The sequence below is a fragment of the Jatropha curcas genome, chromosome 8 (assembly GCF_041381405.1).
Source record: "Jatropha curcas cultivar XTBG-Jc1 chromosome 8, XTBG_Jcur_1.0, whole genome shotgun sequence".
Lineage (NCBI taxonomy): Eukaryota > Viridiplantae > Streptophyta > Magnoliopsida > Malpighiales > Euphorbiaceae > Jatropha > Jatropha curcas.
The window spans coordinates 14,074,362-14,084,022 of record NC_143158.1 but is presented as its reverse complement, the minus strand read 5'-3'; the positions used below and the strand labels follow the sequence as shown (position 1 = coordinate 14,084,022).

At 38.6% G+C, this 9,661-nt stretch overlaps 1 long non-coding RNA gene across 1 annotated transcript; it reads right to left on the bottom strand.

Moving 5' to 3' along the window:
- Positions 1-1,293: 1,293 nt before the first annotated feature.
- On the bottom strand, positions 1,294-3,769 carry LOC149494226 (uncharacterized). Its single transcript, XR_016322190.1, has 3 exons — positions 3,299-3,769; positions 2,238-2,309; positions 1,294-1,504 (listed from the first exon to the last, which is right to left on the bottom strand). It is a non-coding gene; the product is annotated as an uncharacterized LOC149494226 (long non-coding RNA).
- Positions 3,770-9,661: the final 5,892 nt, after the last annotated feature.

The following is a 9,661-nucleotide window of genomic DNA, read 5'->3' as shown; positions in this document are numbered from 1 at the left end:
TGCATATTTCTCTTCTACTCTTAATAATTCTACAATTGCATAAATGCATCCACGTCATTATTTTTGGTAAATAAACTGCCTTAATTAATTTGATTAAGCTTAAATGCCCGGTTAATCAATAATCGTGGTATTAAAGTTTAAATCCGACAATATTGGCTAAAAGAGCCTAGTTAATTAATAACTACGGTTCAATTGCCTTATTTCGAATAAATCTGGCTTAAGTCCAATTAATCAATAATTGTGGCTAAAACCCTTAATCGATCACGTTTCGACAATAAATTGTGATTAAGCTCGAACGCCCGATTAATTGATAATCGTGGCATTAAAGCCTAAATCGCACATTTTTGGCAAACTAATTGCCTAAAACAACACATTTTGGCCAAAGGCCTTAAAATCAACCATTTTGGCGAAAATCGCCTAAAATCAACATTTTTGGCAACAATTGCCTAAATCAAATCATTTTGGCTAAAAGCCATTAAAATCAACATTTTTGGCAACATGCCTAAAAATCAATCAATCTTTGGCGAAATGCCTAAACAAAATGCACAAACATTACACACTTATGCACAAAGCATACACACTCATGCACAAAGCATACACACTCACGCACAAAGCATACACACTTATGCACAAAGCATACACACTAATGCACAAAGCATACACACTTATGCATAAAGCATACACACTCATGCACAAAGCATACACACTCATGCATTAAGCATACACCTTCAAAGCCCTTTTAAAAAGGCCTATCGAACTACGTTGACTTTGATCTTCCATTCAAACGGAAGTACGTAGGCACGTTCGGGATTTAACCCCGAGCGGCAAGTCAAAATCACATAAACCTTTCATTTGGTCCAAATACATCATTCACCTTGCAAAACATTCATTCATCGGTTAGTTCATCAGCATGACATAGTCTCGGGATCCATCTCGGGTTCGTAGATTGTGCCTTAAACATTGGGATAATTAATCTAGCAACTAGGTTAATTAAAATTGGAGTCACATAGGGTTTTTTCCTAGTTTACCCTAAAATAATTAAACAAGGTGGCGACTCACACACATCACGTGCATTTCTTCTCATTCATCATATGCATTATATGCCTATATGCTTTTGGGGAAGGGGTTCACAGTTATTAAATATATATAACTTCTTTTGGTAGATATTAATCTCAATATAATTTCTTAAACATATTATAAAAAAAAAACATAAAATAAAATGGTTCCATAACCCATAAGTCCATGGATGATTTAATTACATATTGGAGTCCTGTTCAAATCTTAGATACATAATAGAAATTAATTACTTTAATAGACTATAAATTTTCAAATTCATACAATCATAATTTACATGAATCTGCTCAAATATACATAAATGATCTGTTAATGTTTAATACATCATACATATTCCAAAAGAAGTCAAATATACAATAGCTACATCAGTAGCATACTATCTACATCAAATAAAAATGATCCTCTCTTGGTTCTTTTTCCTTTCCTTTACCTGCGATAGTACAAAAGCAACTATCGCTAAGCATATGGCTTAGTGGTGTACTAATAAAAATAATAAGGAATGACAGTTCATAAATCCACAATGGTAAAGAAAATAAGAAACAAAATAAATCAATACCATTTAAATCATCAATTCATAATATAGTCTTTACAGCTTTTATAGAGTCAATTTTGAGGGCCATCAGTGTCTAATGTGCACATCTAGACCTGCTATCTACAACCTCAATCTGTGATATGATTTCAACAGAAGAGGGAGCAATCTACAACCTCAACATGGAGGGAGAATTTCATATCAATTATATATCATCTAGTGATGATATCCATGTTCAATCGATCGTAATATCAACTTCAACAAATGAAATGATATTCGGGGTAATAACCATATCTATATCAGCTGTAAGACTTTTAAACCATTCCATTTATGTACTAATATCAAAATCACAATGGACAACATTTCATTTCACAACCACTGCTAAAAATATTCAATCACGGCCACCCTTCATACTACAGATATCAATTGGCCAACGTCCTCCTCTTTCACAGTATAAGAATCATAAAATTCATTTACAAATATCATTCGGTCGTATGCTTTCAAAATAATCTTTTTCCTCTTTAAAAACTTATGAATATAATTATAATTCATAAAGCAAATCCATTGAAAATATTTTGCAAAATCAATTTCATTTTGTTTAAATAAAAGTAGGAAAGGAATAATATACACTAACCTGAACTAGATGGCTCCCCTAGCCCTTTTCCTCTAGTAATCACCCTCTCCTCAACTCCCTTTCTCTCAGCAGCTGTAGCATGATATTAATACTCACATTAAGATCATACTACACAATGTACACACATGCACTTCTATAAGAATGTAAATTAAGCATTAGAATGTAGTCTCATGCTTTTTCTTTCATTTTCACTATACTTGTCCAAGTGTTATATGATCTGAGTTTAAGCATGAAACACTTCATATCCAACACTTAACCACATCCTAGACACAAAATACTAACAATGAAAACAATAGAAGTGAATAGCATGCTAAATTCGTTCAAGGTTTATGAAATGCAGAATTTCAGCATTTGAGTAGCTGGCATTACGTTGACTATATCTTGAATTCCCCATATTCAATTGCCCTGAAATTTTTACAGCATGTTCCAAACATCGTAGGGTACTGTTCTGGAAAATTTCATAATTTTTAAAGCTCATTTGCATTTTTAAATGACATAATTATAGAATCTGAAGTTCAGTTTTTCTCACGCTGAGCAGCCTGCAGTGATTTACTTATAACTCCATTTCCTTTTATCCAATGGCCTTTAAATTTTAACACGACCTACCCAACATCTCAGCCTATCTCCATATCAAATTTCATAAATTTTGGAGTTTATTTGCTTAGTCAAATAGGTCAATTACAGAAGCTGAATGTCAGGCAGCATAACTGTAACATGTCCAACAATGATAAGTTTATTTAAGTATTCTCAACTCACTTCCAGCACAAATTCATGCAATCCAACTCTTCTATTACTGAAATAACATCATAATATAAGATATAGCAGAGTCCATAGTTCATAGAATATCAAAACCAAACTCAAAATCATCCATCTTGGTGACTTATGCAACTTAGACTTTGAATTCATGCATAACTACTTTCAATCATCTTAAATCACCTTAAATCACTTCTCATCACTTCATCTTCACCAAATCAGATTACACAAACAAGCACCTCACTTCAAAGTTCATGGAATTCAAAAAGTAATCCATAGAAATGAAGGAGGAAGTGAAAATAACTAACCTTTTCTTAAGAATTACTTGAAAATTCTTTGATTTTCACCTTCTTTTTGCTTGGTTTTGACTCAAAACCCTCCTCCTCTCTTCTTGAACGGTTTGGCCTGCAACAATGAGTGAAGTGTCGTGGTTCTTTCCTCTTCTTCAATAAAATTATATAATAAACTTTATTAAAAATTCCTTCCATGTCCTTTAAATGCAAATTGCACTATAATCCTCCCTTTTGTTTTCCCTTCATCCTTTGGCACTCTAATCTTTTTAATCATTTTACTTTAGTCCTATTAGGTATAAACCAAGTGTATTTAATATTCTAAACTCCACTTGGTAAAAATCGTACGGAAATTACCATTTTTCAGGCTTTTCAGGTAAAATCGTGCTTTACCGAGAAGTCATTCATCTTTCAACTCATTTTTGATTTCCTTTAAGCTTTCACATGGATTTGTAAAGATCAATTAATGTTTCATTTAATTAATATTAATATCCTCAATCTATAATGTTTCCCATTATTTTAAGTTTTCCTTTTATTCGGATAACCGAATTCATCGAAAAAGCTAAAATAGAAAGAACTACAAAATTGAGGATATTACAGTTAAGGTTTTGTAAGATTGAGCCTCAATCCATCTAGAGAAGTAGTCAACTGCAACCAATATGTACTGATGGCCGTTGGATGCTGCTGGTGAAATTTTGCCGATGACGTCTATACCCCATGCAGAAAAAGGCCAGGAAGGAGTTGTCGAATGAAGTTCAACAGCAGGTAAGTGGCTTTTATTATCATGATATTGGCAAACTTTGCAATGACGCACATACTGAACACAGTCACCTTCCATCTTCATCCAAAAATAACCCTGCCTCATGATTTTTCTTGCTAAGCTCATGCCGCTTAAATGAGTACCGCAAACTCCTTCATGCACCTTCCTCATTATGTCTTCTCCTTCTCTCTTGCTCACACATCCCAGCAACATTCCATCCCAAGCTCTTCTGTAGAGTTTGCCATCGGCTAGAACATAATTCAGAGCCATTTTTCTGAGAACTACACGGTCTTCTTTCGTAGCATCATCAGAAAAAGTACTGTCTTTCATGTACCTCAGGATATCCGTGAACCATGGTTCTTCCTCCGACTCTATCTGGTTCACAAAATGTTCTTTATAGCATGGGATATTGGCTGTGGTAATGATAAATGGCTTCTTCGGAATTTTACTCAAATCCTGCCAAGCCGATGCTAAGTTTGCCAAGGCGTCTGGAATTCTGTTATAGGTTCTTCCTATGTGAGTGAAAGTGATCTTGTCAAATAGTGCTGCCTTTTTCAACAAGTACTCAACATAGGGCCTCAGTCTTTCTTCCTCTACCTTCCATCTCTCATTAGCATGTTCAATAACCAATAACGAATCTCCTATTACTTCGACCTCCTTAGCACCGGATGCAAGGAGAGCTTCCATCCCCATGATGCATGCTTCATATTCTGCCATGTTATTAGTGACCAGGAACAACAGCTTCTTGCACATCGTGTTAACCTCGCCATTAGGTGCTTCAATTATGATACCAGCTCCGGCTCCATTTCTGTTGGCTGATCCATCAAAATACAATCTCCAAGCTCCTGTTTCGATACATAGTAGGTACTCATCCGGAAACTCCAATTCCCAAGGTTCATCACTTGCAATTGGATTTTCTGCCAGGAATTCTGCTACAGCCCGACCTTTGACCGTTTTCTTCGTTAGAAATTCTGCATCCACGCTAGACATCTGAATTAACCATTTAGACAACCGTCCCTCTAGAGTAGGCGTTTTCTGCAAATACTTCAGAGGATCAATTTTGGAGACGAAAGTGACCTTGAAGGAATCAAAGTAAGGCCGCAACTTCTTTATCGACCATACTACTGCCATGCATGTTTTCTCCACCAAATTGTACTTCTCCTCCGTAGGCAGTAGTTTCTTGCTAATGTAATAAATGGCCTTTTCTACTCCAGCGGCGTCCGGCTGTACCAACATTGCTCGAACTCCTACATCTTCTACAGATAGATACAAGATTAGAGGTTCTCCTGGTCTTGGTGAACTGAGCACCGGTGGATTCATCAAGTATTTCTTTATGTGGTCAAAGGCCTTCTGGCAGTTGTGAATACTCAAATTTTGAGGCTCAGGGGAATAACATGGTATGTGAAACTCTTTAAATGGAGGAAAGCACGTCTGCTACAGTACCGTGCCATTTGTTTTGACTTTGCTACAGCAACTGTGCAAACTGTCCGACCGGACCGAAGGCCATTTTGGACATTTACTCGAAGTATGCCAATATGGTACTTAAAACGTCCGGAATGTCGCAACGATCACGGAACAGGTCCCGGAATATTTTTCGGAGACCCGGAACTCCCGAAAACTCCTCCGGAGTGAAAAAGCCCAAGTAACCGCGGCCGAGCACGGTGGCTCCGGCCACCGTGGCACCTGCCCCCGGCACCGGCGGCACCTGCCGCCGGACCGTGCCGCCGGCACCGCGGCACCTGCCGCAGGACCGCCGGCGGCACCTGCCGCCGGCGACCCGTTTTGGCCTATAAAATGGCCTCTCCCCCTTCATTTTTGACACCCCGGTCTGTGTTGACGGACGATCTTTCTCCCTCCCACGCTCCTTGCGATTTCTTTACCGCTTTTTTTGCATTTTAATTCAATTTTTATTATATTTTGTTGTGATATTTGGACACTAAAATCAAACAAATTAAAATTAATTAATATTTCCCAAGCGAGGAGCTTAATCTGGAGTTAAGAAGCGGTTTCCGATTAAATCAGGTACGTAAACGAAACTCTGCCTATTTAATTTTAGCACTTCATGCATGCTTCTCTTCTACTCCTAATAATTCTACAACTGCATAAATGCATCCATGTCATCATTAGGCAAACAAATTGCCTCAAGTAAATGAATTTAAGCTAAATGCCCGGTTAATTAATAATCGTGGTAATAAGCTTAAATCCGACAATTTTGGCTAAAGAGCCTAGTTAATTAATAACTACGGTTCAACTGCCTTATTTTCAACAAATCCGGCTTAAGTCCAATTAATCAATAATTGTGGCTAAAAGCCTTAATCAATCACGTTTCGACAATAAATTGTGATTAAGCTCGAACGCCCGATTAATTAATAATCGTGGCATTAAAGCCTAAATCGCACATTTTGGCAAACTAATTGCCTAAAACAACACATTTTGGCCAAAGGCCTTAAAATCAACCATTTTGGCGAAAATCGCCTAAAATCAACATTTTTGGCAACAATTGCCTAAATCAAAATCATTGTGGCTAAAAGCCATTAAAATCAACATTTTTGGCAACATGCCTAAAAATCAATCAATCTTTGGCAAAATGCCTAAACAAAATGCACAAAGCATACACACTCATGCACAAAGCATACACACTCATGCACGAAGCATACACACTCATGCACAAAGCATACACACTTATGCACAAAGCATACATACTCATGCACAAAGCATACACACTCATGCACGAAGCATACACACACCCATGCATTAAGCATACACCTTCAAAGCCCTTCAAAGAAGGCCTATCGAACTACGTTGACTTTGATCTTCCATTCAAACGGAAGTACGTAGGCACGTTAGGGATTTAACCCCGAGCGGCAAGTCAAAATCACTCAAACATTTCATTAATCCATCATTCACCTTGCAAAGCATTCATTCATCGGTTAGTTTATCAGCATGACATAGTCTCGGGATCCACCTAGGGTTTGCAGACTGTGCCTTAAACATTGGGATAATTAATCTAGTAACTAGGTTAATTAAAATTGGAGTCACTCAGGGTTTTTTCCTAGTTTACCCTTAAATAATTAAACAAGGTGGCGACTCATACATTCACGTGCATTTCTTCCTTAGTCACATGCATTCATATGCATATGATATTTGGGGAGGGGTTCACAGTTTGGCGACTCTGCTGGGGAATATATGTAATCATTTTGCATAAAAGTGGACTACAATTGTTGTGAAAACTAACCGGCCTTTCTTTAAGGTATTATTTTATTATGCTTTGTTTTGCAGGGTACCCTAATATGAATCAAGTGTTCTTTCCTTAAGAATACTTGATATGGAAATCCGGACTTAATTAATGTGATTAAGACATTAAAACTTGTTGATTTATTTGCACGATTGAGAATCCTTTTCTCCATTGCATAAAAGAAATGAACTTCAAATGAATTTCTTCTCTTTCTGTTCAAACTTCTGAGTCTGGATAGCAAGTAGCACTGATCGGCAGGTCTCTTTGATTATGTCGACGGACAGCCAAAGCGTCCTCCCTGTTACCGCAAACCATCCCTAATCCTTTTGGGGGTGGCACATGGGTATGCGTACCATTGGACCCACGCGAAACTCGTTGTTTCACATGTGGTTAGGTATATCCATACTCAAGGTTCAAGGGTCCCTTAATAAGCCAATTCTCTATTTGTGTCATAGCCTATAGAACCTATCCTTTAGGACTGTATGCACCCCGTGATATGAAGCATCTCATTAAAACAGATTATGATGTGTTGTTATGCGCATTCACGACATATCATAAACATTGGGTAAACACATGGAGAACACAAAAAGATATTTCCTTTGGTCATGCACAGTTGGACAAAGAGTCATTCTCTCTCATATCAACTACCCTGATACTACTATACCCTTAATCCAGTTACCCTCATACTTACAGGTACCCCCTGTTCAAGTGTCAGCTACACCTACTGTGCTATCACCAACCTCATCAACTTCAACTACACCAATGGCATCATTGTCTGACATCCAAAACCTCATAGAACAAATGGAAGCCAGAATGGAAGCTAAAATGAATGAGGCATTGGCTGCCCAAAGAATTGCCCTATTAGCTGAACTAGGCGGTAGTAATGGAAATGGGGCTCCAGTTGGGGGAAATGGTAATGCTGCCTCCAATCAAGGACCTGGTGCTACATCTGCATCCTCAAACCCTATCCCTAACTTGGAAGACATGCCCTCCAAAACTGCTTCTGAATTGGAAGCTCAGAAAATGAGAGAAAAACTGGAATTGTTAGAAAGATCTGTTACTGCCCTTAAAACACACAAAGAAGTGGTGGACATGGACTCCTTGTCTCTGTTCCCCGAAGCAAGACTACCAACCAAGTTCAAAATGCCAAACATGGACAAATTTGATGGAACTACTTGTCCTAAAACTCACTTGAAAATGTATGTGGGTGCCCTTAACCCATTTGGATTGAGCAGCGAGCTCCTTGCTCAGTTGTTCCAACAATCTCTCACCGGTGCTGCATTAAGATGGTTTGTCAGTCTAGACCGGTCTAAGATGAAGACTTGGGAGGACATCTGTAATGCATTCAACTCACAGTATCACTACAATATGGAAGTGGATGTAACCCGAAGGGAGCTAGAAACCACTAAACAAAGGAACAATGAACCTTTCTCCTCGTTCCTTACGAGGTGGAGAGCCAAGGCCGCCCAAATGATTAACCGACCTTCTGAGCAAGAACAGGTGGACATAATAATAAAGAACCTACAGCCTGTCTACCAACACCAACTACAAACTCAATACCTACCATCGTTCCAGTCGCTCATTGCCACTGCTACGAAGGTAGAAGATTTACTTCAAATGGGACAATTGAAAGAAGACCCGGGGACCTCGAGATACAAAAAACCTAGCCAAACTGGCAAAGTCCACGAAGTGGCAAGCATCACCCCCACGAATCCTTTACGTGTGGGAAACATGGGAAACATGCGAAATGGCAGTCAGTCAAGAAGAACATACACTGATCTCGGGATGCCAATCCTTTTGGTATTCCGAGAAGCTGTCAAAGCAAACTACATCAAACCTTTGGAGGCAAGACCACCACCCAACCCCTTACCAAGGAATTTCAAAGCCAATGAATACTGTGAGTATCACCAAGCACATGGGCATAAGACTGAAGCATGTTGGACGCTTAAGAACCGCATCCAGGACTTAGTAGACAATGGTTCAATTATTCCGAGAAGTAAACCAAACATTAGCACTAATCCCTTACCAAATCACGGGGTAAATGCTATTATTTCTGACCAGGAATTGATCGATCCTTTCGACCTATTCCTAGGAATGAACGAAATCTGTGTCCTAGACCTGAATGACCTGACTGAGGAACTCGACGCTATAACCAGGAGCGGGAGACAATATGAACCATTAGTCTTGGACAAAGTCTCACATAACCCTTACCAAAGGACTGATGAACCAAAGGAAGATCCAGTGCTCTCGCAATTAAAAAAAACACAAGCTAGGGTTTCGATTTGGGAACTTCTAGCATCATCCTTTCCTCATCGCCAAGCTCTTTGCAAGGCTTTGAGTCAACTTCAAACATCGGTGGAAGTCAGCCCTGAAGTGTTGGTATCCA